Source organism: Pinus tabuliformis, chromosome 4_1, assembly GCF_031772625.1.
Source record: "Pinus tabuliformis cultivar Carrire ecotype Pingquan chromosome 4_1, CPIR1, whole genome shotgun sequence".
Lineage (NCBI taxonomy): Eukaryota > Viridiplantae > Streptophyta > Pinopsida > Pinales > Pinaceae > Pinus > Pinus tabuliformis.
In genome coordinates this window covers 661,100,134-661,116,684 of record NC_142303.1, presented here as the reverse complement: position 1 = coordinate 661,116,684, position 16,551 = coordinate 661,100,134, and the positions used below count along the sequence as shown (strand labels likewise).

At 35.7% G+C, this 16,551-nt stretch overlaps 2 pseudogenes; both read left to right on the top strand.

Annotated features, from left to right (window-relative positions):
- Nucleotides 1–7,939: 7,939 nt before the first annotated feature.
- Nucleotides 7,940–9,704, top strand: LOC149177832 (GTP-binding nuclear protein Ran1B-like; annotated as a pseudogene).
- Nucleotides 9,705–14,413: 4,709 nt separating this feature from the next.
- Nucleotides 14,414–14,779, top strand: LOC149177831 (cytochrome P450 78A4 pseudogene; annotated as a pseudogene).
- The last annotated feature ends 1,772 nt before the right edge of the window (nt 14,780–16,551 follow it).

The window sequence follows — 16,551 nt, the reverse complement described above, 5'->3', positions numbered from 1 at the left end:
TGTGGTAGCGAACCAACTATAAGGGATTGTTTGTGGCAACGAATCACCCCTAAGGTTTTTATGTGGCAACAAATCATCTTGAGGTATGGTCTAGGGTTTTGAGGCAAGCAAGGTCTGGTTTGGAGTTGATTGTGGCTGCAATGAGATAGTGAAGTAATGTTTATAGGCAGCAAGGAGATATTCTACAGAGATTACTTTGTATTATGCGACAACAATTTAAGACAGTGCATTACCCTTTGTCATATAATCCAGAGAACTCCTCAATGAAATTAGTCTTACATGCATAGAAGTTTAAACCAACATATTTTAGAATAATTTTATGGTTTTACACGTTGTCATATATTTCAACATTTGTTTATGTAATGATCCTAACTAGTGTCCACAAAATTTTATTCGTAGATTTCTATTACATTATTCTATACAAAATGGCAGACCGGGTATTTATGTTGCTTTTGGTATTTGTATTATTTATGTTGTTGATTTAGTTATAGGTTGGATTTGTTTTTAGAAATAACTTTAAAATGATACTTCAAAAGTTTGTTTGTGACTAGTTAAATGCTTGTTGGAACACTCTAATAAGCTTGCCTCAAAGTGTTGGACAGATCTTCAATGCTCACTCAACACATATTTGGTGTTACCGATTCTATTTTCTTATCGGTTTTTTGATCAAGGTTTTCTTATTTTTATGTTATTATGTGTTTTTTCAAGAATGTACCCATGGGTGTTACCGATGCTACTATGGGGGATTCAATGATATTCACTACTTTTATGGAAATGTTAACAATGCACGAGGGCAAGACGCTGGTATGATGATGCATGAGGTAAGCTTGAATATTGTCTTTTATATGTTCAATTATCTTATATTCCTTATTATATTATGCTAATTTATGTTTGTGGAATGCAGGCAATCGCTAAAGTCATTCCAACCCCTATAACACCTTATAAAACATCTAAGGTAATGATAGTGGTAAAACTTGATCAATATTTTTGTGCATTTAGTTAACTTATTTCACTATATATATATATATATATATATATATATATATATATATATATATATATATATATATATATATATATATATATATATATATATATGTGTTTTACTAAGCATGCATTTTGTTGGTATGCAGGATTCGTTTATGCCCCTCAATACAGCCAATGTTGGCATGCAGGGATCATTAATGCCCCCATATACATCTAATGTTATGCAAGATGTAAGATTCAACCATTTATTTATGTGAGTTTGATTATGTAATTTGTTGAGAAATCTAGGGCATATATTTAATAAAGTTTTTGCACAACGACTCCATGATTTATAAGGTGTTACGAAGAGCTACATCATGCCTTCAAATGGATCACCCCATCCGTTTTTTTCTTCTTGTACATACAATACTATTTTAACAAGTAACCCAAAGCAATATATTATTCCAAAACATGATGTCAAGTTACTTTTTTAAGGGTTTTTATGTAATCAAGAGCCCTTTTTAGGGTTTCTTATATTCAAACCTTAGATCATACTCTTTTCCCTTTATGTCATTCTAGAGTTCATCCCATGCCCTAGAAATCAAATCATAGGGAACAAATACCTTAAGATTAAGGTTTCTAAATACTAGGGTATTTCTTAAAATATAAACCCATAAATTCAACCCTACTACATCTTATGATGGACCCTTTAAAAGAAAATTATTATACATACCTCATGGACACCTATTTGTACTGATTAGTATTTTGGTTGCCATGATTATTTGCAACTTTACTATACATTTCATTGATCATTTGCCACCTTCATGACCTCCTTTTAATGAGTCTTCTGAGATATTGTCATCCTATAATGGGACTTGCTTCTTCATGTGTTCATGAAACCCATGCCTTAGTCATAACAAAAATAATCTTCTTTTTCCTTTTTTTACATAAATTACATAGAATTGTGATTAGATATGTCATTATGAAGACCAAACCTAGTTACATATTTCAACATTATTCATCTGTTATTCCATCTTATTATTTATATTTGTGCCTTGCAGGATGTTTCTAGGGTGACTCCAACAATTATATAATCTGTTGGTATAAAGGGTCATGTTATGCCATCTACACCTAGACCAGAACCCCATAACATGCCCTTTACACACTTTGTTGGTATAGAGGGTCATGTTATGCCATCTACACTTAGACTAGAACCCCATAACATGCCCTCTACATCAAATGTGGGTCTAGTTAGTGCTCTCCCACCAAGACCAGAACAAGTTTCTTTGAGGAGTCTTATAGACTCACAAACAAGAATGTTAAGGCTCCTACCAGATATTCCTACAAATGTTCAAATCAGACAAGAAATAATTGAACAAATTTAGTTATGGGAAATGTTATTGTTGGAGAGTGTAGCTCCTACAAGAGATCAACAGGTAATTTTTTTTTTTTTTTTTTTTATAATTTCATTTGTTATGTTTAGGATCATTATTTTAGAAATGAAAAATAGTTTCATATTTTGGTTGGGTTCTTAATAGTTCCACAATTTCATTGTAAATGCAGGAAGTAAGTGACACAGTGCCTAATGTATCTATAAGGGAACCTTCCTCAATCCCCAAGACTACAACAATATCATCGGTGACCACAAAAGGAATGCAAGAAGTTACAATCTTGCTCACTTTAGAAGGAAATGTCTTGAAGGATGAAACAGGGCTGAAATTTTATCACTTTATTTTTCGTCGTGCAGAACAATTATTTGGAAATACCATCCAAATGGATTGGAGGAAACAAGCCAATGCCAAAAAAGAGGAACTATTTAAAGATGTAGTAATAGCATTTGGTAATCTTGGATTTGATAAGGAACTTATTTTACAGATTGCAAGTAAATACATGCACTCAAAGAGGTCCAATTTAAGGACAAAGTTGACAAAAAACTTGATGTATCCACGTCCAGCTTGGATGACAGACCAAGTGACGTGGGATGAACTTATGAAAGATGCCAACTTTAAGAGGAAAGTCCTCAGAAATCCAAACTATACGCCATCTGCACAAGGAGGAGCTAAGAGACGCCTATGAGATACAAGAAAAACAACCCAAGCTAGGGTGTAAAAATTTGGATCTCACAAATTAGGCTCTGGTGGATATAATAGTATTCATGGTGGTATGGTAAGTGATATTTCCATCTATTATATTTTCTATTTTAGGCAAAATAACCATGGTCACGTTGAGTTAATTGTATCTTATTAGTTATTTTACCTTATAGATATGATTACCTTTGTTAATGTAGGTTCACCAGTTTCAAAAGGAAGCTTCAGAGGAAGACCTAAAATATGCTTTATTACATGGTTCCCAAGGTCTTTGCCAACACATGATAAATCGAGGGGAAAAACTAATTACTGGTTATGGATCCCAGGTTAGTTGTTTATAATATTATATGAATAATGCCATAAATCAATTGGAGGTTTTAATGTTATTATAACAAGTTAAAGTGTGTTGTGTATAGGAATCAGGTGAAACATCTGGGAGTGAGCATGGGGAGGAGATACAAGCACATGATGATTTGCTTGTTGCACAAAATCATCCAATAGTCATTCCTGAACCTTGACAGGAAACCATTGTTGAATTTCAGCGAATGGACTTAGAAAAAAATAATGAGGAGGGTGTTCAATGTGATGAGCATTTCACACCCACAATTAATGTAGCGCCTCCCAAAAAGAGGACAAAAAGGATTGATATGTGTTATTTTAATAACTTGAACGTGCATCGCTCTAGCTTCTAAGGAGCGCACTAGGTTGTGAGGGTCCAAACATAAACTAATTATGTGTGCAACAAAACAAATTTTGAAGATACTTTGTTTTTTTGATGAGTACTTACATATTATGGGCATCACTAAGACTGTTGCAGGTCCTAACTTGTATTATTTGTTTGATTATGATCAATTTGATATGATTATATTTGTGTTGTATGTAGATGAATAGGTCCTAAAAGTTAGTTAAAAAAACTCTATCCCATGGTGCAAGAAGAAACTGGCAAGTGAAGTTGACATGAAGGACATACACCTCATGTGTTATTTCTTGGTCTTGGAGGTTTGGCTGAGTTGAGGTGAGGTGGTCCTCGAATAGGGGTAAGTAAGCAATTGAGATTCTGAAGAAGTTTCGGATAATGGACAATAAACCATAGGCTACTTTTATGATACATATTTTGAAGTTATCAGTAGATTAAGATTCAAATTTGGTTGATTCGTCAGCGTACAAAAAGTATATAGGTTCCCTAACATATCTGGTAGAATTTAGTAGTCAAATTGTTGTGTGCATGAGATCCCTTGTCTCACAAACAAGGGGGGCTCAGACACCAATTTAGTGTCCAGCTTGGCTGCTAATATATGGTTGAGCTGAGGTTGCTGCAAATATGCTCCATGGTCTGAGGTATGTGAGGTACTTAAAGGGCACACTGGCACAGTGCTTTGAGCTGCTGCATGCTTTAGTGGATTTTGACAGGGCCAGAGATGCAGGTGGCAGGAAGAGTGATTCATGGTTTTGTTTCAGCTTGGGTTCAAATATAATATCTTTGTTAGGATGGGATACCCATGTGTGCAAGTTGAAGAAGTCCCTTTCTGGGCTAAAGTAGCCTCCTGTGCTTGGTACTCATGGATTTATGAGTACTTACAGATTATGGGCATCACTAAGACTGTTGCAGGTCCTAAATTTTATTATTTGTCTGATTATGATAAATTTGATATGCTTATATTTGTGTTGTATGTAGATTACCTGGTCCTAACAGTTAGTTTAAAAAACTCTATCCCATGGTGCAATAAGAAACTGGCAAGTGAAGTTGACATGTATTATTTCTTGGTCTTGGAGGTTTGGCAGAGTTGAGGTGAGCTGGTCCTCGAACACGGGTAAGTAAGCAATTGAGATTCTGAAGAAGTTTTGGATAATGGACAATAAACCCTAGGCTACTTTTATGATACATATTTTGAATTTTTCAGTAGATTCAGATTTAGATTTGGTTGATTCGTCAATGTACAAAAAGCAGATAGGTTCCCTAACATGTATGCTAGACTTTAGCAGTCAAATTGCTATGTGGATGAGATCCCTTGTCTCACAAACAAGGGGGGATCAAACACCAATTTAGTGTCCAACTTGGCTGTTAATATATGGTTGAGCTGAGGTTGCTGCAAATCTGCTGAAAAATGCATATGCCATCCTTAGATGTGTTTTTCTGTCCAATTCAGTTCAAAAATCATTTTCTGTCATAGCAGTTTTGCAAATGGTTTTTATTATTTTGGATTGAAATGAAAAAGTAAACCTCTGGCTCATGTACCTGCTTTTTATTTGGCTGTGCTTTTACAGATCAATGTCTTACAATGTTTCCAGTTAGCCTGCGCTGTTTTCATTTATCAATTTCTTATGCTTTGTTTGGTAGTTCTTTAAATTTGGTATCTCAGTGAACTTTGCACCCAGCTTAAAAATAGATTGATAAAGATGGATATAATGCTGGTTGGTATTGGTAATGGGAGTTTATTCATAGTTTTTCTTATAATTTGGTATCTCTTTGAGGTTTACAGCTGATTGATGGATAGATCGTAGTTCAATTGGATCTACTCTAATTTTCATCTGGCTTTAATACATCATGGATGGCTTTAATACATCTTGGACTTTTGTGGACTTTAATGGTTAAGAAAATTCTATCATAGTGTATTAGGTTAAGATGGTTTATTTATTTATTTTCTCCTGTCTTTTGCTTAAGTTGATATATTCTTTGAGATTAAGATGCTTTTTTAATAGGTTTGATGAAGATTAATGTATTCTAGTTTACTAGGTTAATATTTTTTGTTTTAGTAATTTTTTTGTTCTCATCATCTTAAAGATAACATGAAGTTAAGATGAATCATTTTAGGTCTAAACTTTTTTGGTTTTAGGTTTAGTTAAGATTAGTCTCTTCTAGCTTGTGAGGTTAATTTGTTTTGTTTTACTTTTTTAGTTTTTTTAATTGTTTTACTTTTTTAGTTGTTTTTACCTAAGGTGATAAACTCTTGAACCGAGATTTTTTTGTCAGTTTTTTTAAATACTGACTTTTAAGCATTGAGGTGTGATATTTTCGAGGTTTAGATAGATTTATACTATCTTTAGGTTAGATTAAATGGAACTGATATTCTTACGGATTAGATAGATTTGTACATTATTATGTTAGATTAAATGGAACTATGTTGGATTCTACTAGGTTATTTACAGTTGTTTTAAGATAATGGTCAATAAGTTGAATAAATAATAATTTTTGTTTTTGTATTGGTGATCCCACTCAGGATAGTGACTGATATTCCTGGAGCCACAGATGCAGCTCAAGGCCAGCTAGCCTTTTCACTTGGTGGACTGTGTGGATTACATAGTACTTGGCCTTCGTTCCTTCTATTTTTAACAGTTCAAAATGCTGTTTAATTTCATTATTTTATCTCAGTGGTTGAGTTTACAAGTTTTTGCAGGGCATGAAATAGATATGCTATGATTTGTGAGCTGCTTTGCACATCAATATATTATTTCCAAATGACCAGGTACGTGTAGATTGATACCTTACATCTAAATTAATTAGAGAAATTGGTCCTGATTCATTTCACAGAGTTCTAACCAACCATATTCATTAATTAGAAGTGTTGAGAGTGGGGTATGTATGTCAGAAGGAATCATAGTAGTTGATAAACATCATGGGATCATGAGCATATCCATGAATGGCTCTTGGTATGCTATGAGAAAGAAGAACATTTCATGGATTTTGTTTGCAGATATTTCTATTCATAGTATTCTCATTTCATCTACTCTACCAGATGTTAAATTGTTATTCTAAAGCACCTTATGATTGGACTGTACAAGAAACTTGACATTGTTGTATCTATTTTGTGATGCTATATGTTAATCATTAACAATATTTGATTTCATACATTTGATTCCAATGGTTTTCTATTTTTTTAGGTGTTTATTTATTTATTTATTTTTTCCAGCAGAAAAAAATGGATAGGGCATGGGCATGTCGAGATCATGGAATCGAATAGATGGATGGGACTTATAGTGTTTTCAGTAGTAATTATCATCTGCTTCACCTGCCCACCAGCCAGGTAGATTGTTCAATATTTTACTTTTTTGTCCATGGGTCTATGTTTTCATCCTTCGGGCGACCGATAAATGATTGCTGTTTGGGTTTTCTGAAGGGAGGGAGGGAACTTAAACATTCGATGAATTCCACCTCAGTCTGAATGTGCAGATATCTTAAATATTCTCATAAGTAATTCTCTCATCTCAGAAATTGAAACAGAGTATCAATTCACATCTTGTGTCAGTAGGAGGACATGTTATATTTATTTTGTTATTTATGTTATCGAGTACTCACATGTCTGTTTAAGGTTAAAAAATTAGTAAACTGCATTCAAACTCATGCTAGTCACATTATTTTTTGATGGACAATTATATTGCAAATAGGTAGGCATTGTGCTGCTGGACAATTGTTCAACTTACGAATAATTACAGGTAACCAAAAAATTTGGTTTCTCTGGTAGAGAACTATTTAGCAGAAAATGAAAATAGATTTCTAGTCTTTGGTTTCATCTAGGACTAACATCCTTTGAGTTTTCTTCGATCTTCAAGACAAACTATTTCCACTGTTAAAACTTAATTAGATATAAGGTAGAGGGTAGGCAATATTTAGCTGGCCAGAGGCCAAGACTACTTTATGTAACCCAAAGTATAATCGTGAACAAATATAACTTGTATTGAACACTTGTATATAGGCAATGAAGCACATAAAGTTCCATCATAAGTTGCACATGTACATAATCAAAATGTTTGCTATTAAATAATTTAAGAATCAATACACATTTTAGCCTAGGAGACCATGACCATATACAATGATGAGAATAGAAAAATTATTTCCCAACTTAATATTCAAGCTCAGTTTGATTTTCTTGTTTATAATCTAGGAAACCATGGTAAGAAGGCCTGTAGATCCGGAGGAGGAGCTCAGAATGATGGCTCAAGAAGTCCATGGTTATGTGGAAGATGTTCTAAATAGTCTTGCTGCAAATGTTCCCAAAGTAAGACATCCATGTGGATGAGCACACAATACAACCATACAGAATCTCAGTGTTTATTCAGTCCATGATACTTGAATTGATGATTTGATGATTTGCAGGCTGTGGTGCTTTGTCAAGTTGGAAAGCCAAGGATGAAATGCTGATCCAACTTTATAGCTCAGTCAGGTAAGGTTTAATGACAAAATGTGGTTAAGGTACGTCAATAATTAGTTTGATTATTTTCCCATTTCTATATTTTTCTAGACTGATTTTGATTTTCACTTGAAATCAGGTCTCTTGGGACTTTACGAAAGTAGTGTTTTTTGTCATCCTCTGCAGGTGTAGTAGACACCTATTGATTGGAGCACTGTACATTTGAGATTTTGGGGTGCCTTTTCAACTTTTTGTTTAAAAAGGTCCTACATGGATTTAAACTTGGATCGATCCCAAGAGAACTTTTGACTTATCAATTCTATTTTCCCGTGTTGATATGTATGTAGTGTGGGCTCAGTAGCAACACCTTTTAACCTCAATATCAATGACAATGGAGCAACTATGAACCCTTTTTTGGTTCCTTTTTATCAACACTCTGTTTTACTCGTTTATGTCTCTTTAATTTGAATTTGAATTTAATTTAATTTTGAATTTATAGACAGACTGTGTTATTGGTTGTTTTGATCAATACTGGTTTGCTTTTCCTGCTTCTGTTGGCATTTTCCTCGTTGAATTGGCGAGGGTTCTGTATTTTTCCACTTATATTTATTTGAATTTTAATTTAGTTTAATTTTGAATTTATAGACAGACTTTGTTATTGGTTGTTTTGATCAATACTGGTTTGCTTTTCCTATTTCTGTTGGCATTTTCCTGATTGAATTGGCGAGGGTTCCATGTTTTTCCACTTCTATTTATTTGTTTCCTTCTTATTTACTGATTGGGATTTTGTTTGTTGTAGTATTCATGGGCAATGTGAAGTTATCATGTTTGATGTTACTGCACGATTGACTTACAAGAATGTCCCAACGTGGCACAGAGATCTTTGTAGGTATCTCTTTTGCAGAGGGGTTGGATCTCTAAGTAGAAATGAAGGTTCCTTAATTGTGTGGTGGCACAATTGCCTGAACCAATTAGCTAAATATCTTTGTGAATTTTAGGGTGTGTGAGAACATTCCTATTGTTCTTTGTGGAAACAAGGTTGATGTGAAGTATAGGCAAGTGAAAGCTAAGCAATTTACTTTTCATAGAAAGAAGAATCTTCAGTACTATGAGATATCTGCAAAAAGTAACTACAACTTTGAGAAGCCATTCTTGCACTTGGCACGGAAGCTCTCAGGGTGAGCCTTTAATCTAGTTTCTGATGCTCCCTAATATGAATGTTATATTAAAAAATTTGCATTGATTCTATAATGGGTTATTTTTATAGGGATCCAAACCTTCATTTTGTGGAGTCACCTGCTCTTGCTCCTCCTGAGGTTCAGATAGACCTTGCAACTCATCAGTAGTAAGTAGAATGCTATTTTCTTATTATTTTTTGTTAACTTTTATTGAAATAATTTACAATTCCATTTCTAAAAGATTGAAACTTTGGCTTACAATCTTTTATGTTGTCAGGTACGAGGTAGAACTTGTAGCAACTACGACCCAACCCCTTCCAGATGACGATGATGATGCTTTTGAATAGCTTTGTTAAGATGCTTTTGCATATTTAGGGATTGGTGGATTCAATTAGTTTTGTATCATTGGAGTTTGCTCTTCAGTTCCGACATTTAATTCTGATTTGTATTTGGGGCTTAGAATAGCATTATCGCATCTCTCTATATGTGATTTGGGTACTGTGGAGATGTTTTCATCAGTGGAGTTGGCTAAGCTATCTTAGTTCAACTCCATTACAGAGCTATTTTTATATGCTAAGACAGTTTCTTTCCGTTTTATACTCTTGCACATTTTGCACAAGAACTTTTTGTACTCTTCAAATATTTCAAGAATGCTCAAGTGCCTTTCGTTGTGTAATGTTGGGGGAAATGCTAGTTGCGATGGTTGTTGCTTGTAATATATTATGGCTTGTTAAAACTTTCTCTGAAAATTCTAACTATGTCTGAGGATTTATTTTTAACTCTGAAATTGGTTTACATAAATCTTGTACAATGAACAGTTTACCTGCTAAACTATCAGAATAAATGATATTATAAAGTAAGTGCTAATACCTTGTATACGGGCCAAATCCTCCCTTTGCAATATTGTTTTCATCCGGGACACTTTCTGTTGCAACTGTCAATGTTTCCATGGTAAAAACTATTGGTTGACCCTACATATAGCCTGTGTTTCCATTCGGGGCTCTACAGATTGCAATTTCTGCAATGCGAACTTGCAATTTCTAACTTCGATTAGAAGTCGTGCAACATCTGTATGGAAAAAAGATTGTATTCGCAATAACATCAAGAGGAAAGAAAGATGCATGTCCTCTAGAATGGATCTTCACACTGAGACCAATGCTAATGGTGTTGAGAAACTATTGTGCAATGGAATAAACAATGTTGAGGTGCAGAACAAATATATTTTGCCTCCCCAGGAGCAACCCAACATGTCTCAGGTCCGCGAGAGCATTCCAGTGGTGGATCTGAAACACTTGGATGGCCCTAGCAGAACCACTGTCATACAACAAATCCAATGTGCATGTCAGGAGGATGGCTTTTTCTAGGTACAACCTTCAATCTCCAATGTCCCAAGTTATGATTTTTTTGCGGAATGGATTGGATTCATGACGCTTTGAATTTTGAATCTCATGATATTGCGATATAAACTGTTTTGAAGATTTGAATTTTGAATTTTAAGATTTGAATTTTGAATCTCATAATATCTCTCAATAAAATTCCAATATCTCAATTATGAACATTAATTCTTAAAAAAATTCTGTTCAAATTCAGTATTAATATGGTTGAAGCTGCATGATATGATCAGATAGTGAACCATGGGGTACCAGAGAGGGTGATGAAAAACATGATGGGAATCGCCAAAGAATTCTTCGAAATGCCGATGGAAGATCGTGCATGCCTCTATTCAGAGGATCCAAAGCAATTGGCTCAGCTTGCTACAAGCTTCAATATTCACAAAGATGAAGTCCTTAATTGGAGGGACTATCTGAGACACCCTTGTTTTCCATTACACAAAGTCATCGACTCTTGGCCTAAAAAACCTGTAGCCTATAGGTAGCCATTAAACCTTATGTCAACCATTAAAGCAACAATCATAACTCGTTTGGCTTAATATAATATTGAAGCTTTTGTTACAGGGAAATTGCAGGCAAGTATGCTATGGAGGTGAGGGCACTGTGTTTAAGGCTGCTGGCTGCAATTTCTGAAGTTATAGGACTCCATTCTGATTACTTGAATAATATTTTTGGGGAACACAGACAGCTGTTACTTGTAAATTAGTATCCACCATGCCTAAACCCAGATGTTACCCTTGCTTTAAGAAGCCAATCAAATGCAGGTGGCATCACTGTTCTAATGCAAGACGATGTCAGTGGTTTGCAAGTACTTAGAAAAGGGAAGTGGGTTGTTGTAGAACCCATTGCTAATGCCTTTGTTATCAAACATAATAAGCGAGTCTTCCTTGGTTAAAATCAAAATAATTCACGGGCTACATAAGAAACCTCATAAGCTTTTGATAAGTGATCAGTTAAAGAATATTTGTGATGAGTCTGTTTAGAGTATTAATTTTCAACAATGATCAAAAATAATTTGAAAAAGAAGTTAAAATAACAATGATCAAGGATTTCAATGGATCCAACACCACCTTCAAAGCCTCCATAAAGTTGGCTTTAAGCATGTTCGCAGATCGGCGAACAAAGTGGCTAATTTGCTTGCCAACCAGGGTGTTATTAGCACAGAGATTAAAGTGGCATCAAATTGGCATGAGTTTCCACAGAGCAGGTTAAAGGAGGTTGTTCAGGAACAGGTAGAAAATGATAAGCTGGAGTTTAAAGATAGAGCCTGGGACCAGGGATCAATTTGACTCAACCTTTGCTTTCAACATTTGCATGTGTCATCATTATCAGATAGACGGTTCTGTGGCGTGGCAGATACCTAGTCTGGCCGCTCATATTCCCAGAGCAAACGAGAGGATGCTCTCTGTTTATCTTGGGGATCAAAACGAGTCCCTCAGATCTTCGTTCAGTGACAAACCCCTCATCTATTCAGGGTTCCAGGTTCGGGCAAGGAAGATCCACAAGCGCAGACAGAGCCCTGTTTCTTCCAGCGGACGGTCCTTCAAGATTTTGGAGTCTCGGCATGGTTTACCGCCCCCTAGGCGGTTTCTGGATGATCGCACAGCTTTCTGTTGGAAAGCGGTTTTGATGAAAATGCAGCAATGCCACTCACCCTCAAACACGTGGCATGGAGAGGGTTCCAAAAACCGCTCTTCCCCGCTCACTAACGTCGACCCTTCTTATCCCGTGCGATATCAACATCATCCGTTGGATTTAGTCAACGACGATCGACGGTTGCGGTGGTTCGTGCAACTTGGGGGGCAGGACTATTATACTTCGGTCTTTTTGACGGAGTGATATCCTCCTCGACCGTCGATCTTAATGCTTTTTATTGGACGGCTCAGATGAACAGGGCTTTTCCTAAAGCGGTGTTGCCGGTTAGTTCACGTGCTTTCCGGAAGCCAGATTGCATTTTTGTTCATTTTTCCATGGGTTCGGGTTTCTTTGTATAACTATAAGGTTCTAACCGGGAGGTCTTGTACTACTTGCATGTAAAATTGTACACTATTTTTTTTTTTGGTTCAATGAAATAGAAGGATCCATACTTGCTTTAGCAAAAAACTGGGCAGGCATAAAAACGTTCCATTACAGACCGTTCAAGCGAAAGAATACTCACTCTATAATACTGTGTAATCCAGTTCTAGATATCATACTCACTCTATAATACTGCGTAATCCAGTTGAGCGATGAAGCTATATTTTTGATAACATGATTGAAGCATAAAACTAACCCATACTTGCCACCAACAAAATTAATACAATCTTGTACAGTTGATAACTGTGGCTATCAAGCCTGCCTGGGTATTCTTGTGGGTATGTTGTCTGTAGAACACATAAAGGTATCGCCATTTCATTAATTGGGCTCTCGATTGATTTCTACATAAGGATTCACATTGTCTACATCTAAAGTCGTTTCCATTCAACAGTCTACAGATTCTTCTTTAACTATAGTAAAATTGGGATATGGAACGCTTATCAAAGCTAAGGTAGCGTCATAAATCCAAACTTCTGACTCCCATTTGAAGTCGTAAAACTTGGGTGTAAATTTAGTAATGAATTGAATCCCCTCTTGCTAAACAAAGGTAATATTAATAACCCATATGCGCTGGTTTCTATCAGACACGAATTTCTGTGGTGGTTTCTCTCATACACGAGTACTATTTGTGAACTTTGAATGTGAAAATACTTTGAAAGAACATTCAAAATGATTTTATTTATTTTTTTAACTAATTTTTAAATTGTCTCTAGAGAGACAATAGTTTGAATTATGATTTTATTTATTTATTTTTAAATAATTTTTTATATTGTCTCTAAAGAGACAATAGTTTTAATTATGGTTTTTAATCTCAGCTATTGTCTCTAAAAAGACAAAAATGTAATTGTCTCTAAAGAGACACAAATGAAGTTGTCTCTAGAGATACAAATGAATTTGTCTCTAGAGACACAAATCAAATTGTCTCTTAATAGACAATAAATCTTGTCTTTATAGAGACAATAATAATATGTGTTCTATATTATCTTTATAGAGACAAATTTTTGAGACATTATATTTTGCCACAATCCTTTAGAGACAATATTTAATACAATACACAAGTCACTTTTTGTCTTAATTTAAGACAATTGACTCAAATATTGTCTTAAAACCCCCTAACATGTAGTAATGTGTATCTCTATATTTTAGTTTAGTTTTTTCACCACTCTCATCTGATCTATCTCTCCGTATTTTAGTTTAGTTTTTTCACACCGAAACTTATGAATGAGGTGAGTTTGATTGCCCTTGCCTTTGGGGAGGGGCATTAACTAAGTTTGGTTCTAATTTATGTAATGTTATGTATGCAGGAGATGATTCGTGGCACAGACACGACGGCTCTGCTGACGGAGTGGGCCATGGCAGAACTGGTGCTGAATCCAGATGCCCAGAAGAAAGCTCAGGCAGAGTTGGACGCTGTAGTGGGGCGAGACCGCAGCGTGAATGATTCGGATATCCCTAAGCTGCCGTACCTCCAAGCTGTGGTAAAGGAAGCGCTGCGAATGCATCCGCCTGGACCGCTGCTATCATGGGCGCGGCTCTCAACTGAAGATGTCAACATCAACGGAATGTGTGTTCCGGCGGGCACGACGGCCATGGTGAATATGTGGTCGATTACTCACGACCCCAACATTTGGGAATCACCTCATGAGTTCCGTCCGGAGAGGTTTGTGGTGTCGGAAGGCGGGGAAGACGTGGATGTGAGGGGTAACGATCTGAGGCTTGCTCCTTTTGGTGCTGGTCGTCGTGTGTGCCCGGGGAAGGCTCTGGGCCTTGCCACTGTTAACCTCTGGGTGGCCAAGTTGCTCCATCATTTTGAATGGCTTCCTCATGCTCAACATCCGGTTGATCTGTCCGAGGTCCTGAAGCTGTCATGCGAAATGGCTCATCCTCTTCATTCTGTTCCCGTCATGCGGGTGCCTTTCGCTTTCATTAAATCCTCTGTCCCTGTCTCTGTCTAGTCAATTACACCTCACCTCATGTTCTGTTTGTCAGTATTACTAGGCTCTGTATTTCGATTGCAAGTGGTACACTCTCTGACCCATGCTTCGTCATAAGAAGAAGAGGAAGAGATTGAGATTGTGTGTTTTTGTGATGGATAGAACAACGATGGTGATTTTGATTTCGAATTATTGTAAGCTGTGTGTGTGTATGCTGCACATTAAGGTTAGGTTATCCGACGTGTGAGCATATTTCGACAATAAAGATGATGAGTTACCACCCATATCAATCTTGTCTTGCCGCTATTACTATGTTAAATAATTTCATACCTTTGTCCGATCCATGCAGAATCCTGTTAGCTTATTATTTTCTTTTCGTTTCGATGGGTGAAGAGGTCCATCCAGATTGCAAAATCTAAGACAAGAGATCTATAAAATCTAAAACTACAATATAAGCATTGTAGCTACCCGGTTTCAGAGGAAAATTATGCTTTAAAACCATGGAAAAATACATACGCTTACGCTTTCCCAAGAATCATGCAACTTCTTATACCAGCACGCATTTTATTTTCAGTCGTTTTTCTCTTTGTAATCTGTATGGTCTCGTCGTCGGAGGATCTGTTGCAGTTCTTCGTCAATGAAAAAATAAGCAATAAACGAACGAACAGGTGGCGAAGCGTTTCTCGGGACCTTAAATATGAGCGGTATCTACTATCAACACGTCTGCCAAGATAGATATGGCGGCGTCCACGGCTTCTTCTTTGACCCACATTCTCAACCGTACGAACACACAGGTACGGGCATGGGTCGGCCCGCTGCTAAATATATTTTAAACAAACGAATTTATAACATCATGTTAATTTTTTCGTAATGAATAGTTTGTAAATAATATTTAATATTAAGATACTAAAGGATTTACAACATTTTATATCAATAGCCAATAAATTTATCAATATCACAAGATCAAGTCCACGACCTCTTGGATAGACGGTGATAGGGTGCTCTGTTACGACACTCCTTCATATGAAGTCACCACACTCCTTCATATGAAGTCACCGGTGCTCTATTACGACACTCCTTCATATGAAGTCACCGGTTCAATTTCCCACCCGATAGGGGTGATATATTGGACATGATGAAGATACATAGTCCTCCCAAGTTTACAAAACAAAAATTATCACAAGATTAACATTTAAAAAAATATAATATTACTAATAAAATCATTTAAAAAGATAATATTACCAATAAAATCATAATATACTGGATTGGAATTGCCCATCAAAAACTCATAACATATTAAAATATTCAAAATCTAATGAAAATATATTTATTTATATACACCAATAATTTATGTAAATTAAAACTAAAACTATGCGAACCATAAATTTTGAAATACATGAAATTAAAGTTCTGGTCAACAAAATTCTGTCAACAATGAAGTTCTAGGTAACCTCATGTCTAAAAAGTAACGACTATAATCTAAAGAGTAAATTCTGAAATTCTTAATGATAACTTTGAGCCAAACTATGCACTATTTTGAAGTCTGGCTCATTAGAATGGCGCAGTAACTTTAATTTGAGTAAATTTGAGATGCAGAGATAACTTTTCGTGAAACTATGCACTAATCTAAGTAAATTTGAGATGCAAAGATAACTTTTCGTGAAACTATGCACTATTTTGAAGTCTTGCTCATTAGAATGGCTCTCTCAACTCCAAGAGTATGAATTTTCTCTCGTTGAATGTTGTCAAACATTGTTGTGATTTAAGGGTTTAAATTATTTGGAACAATGGGG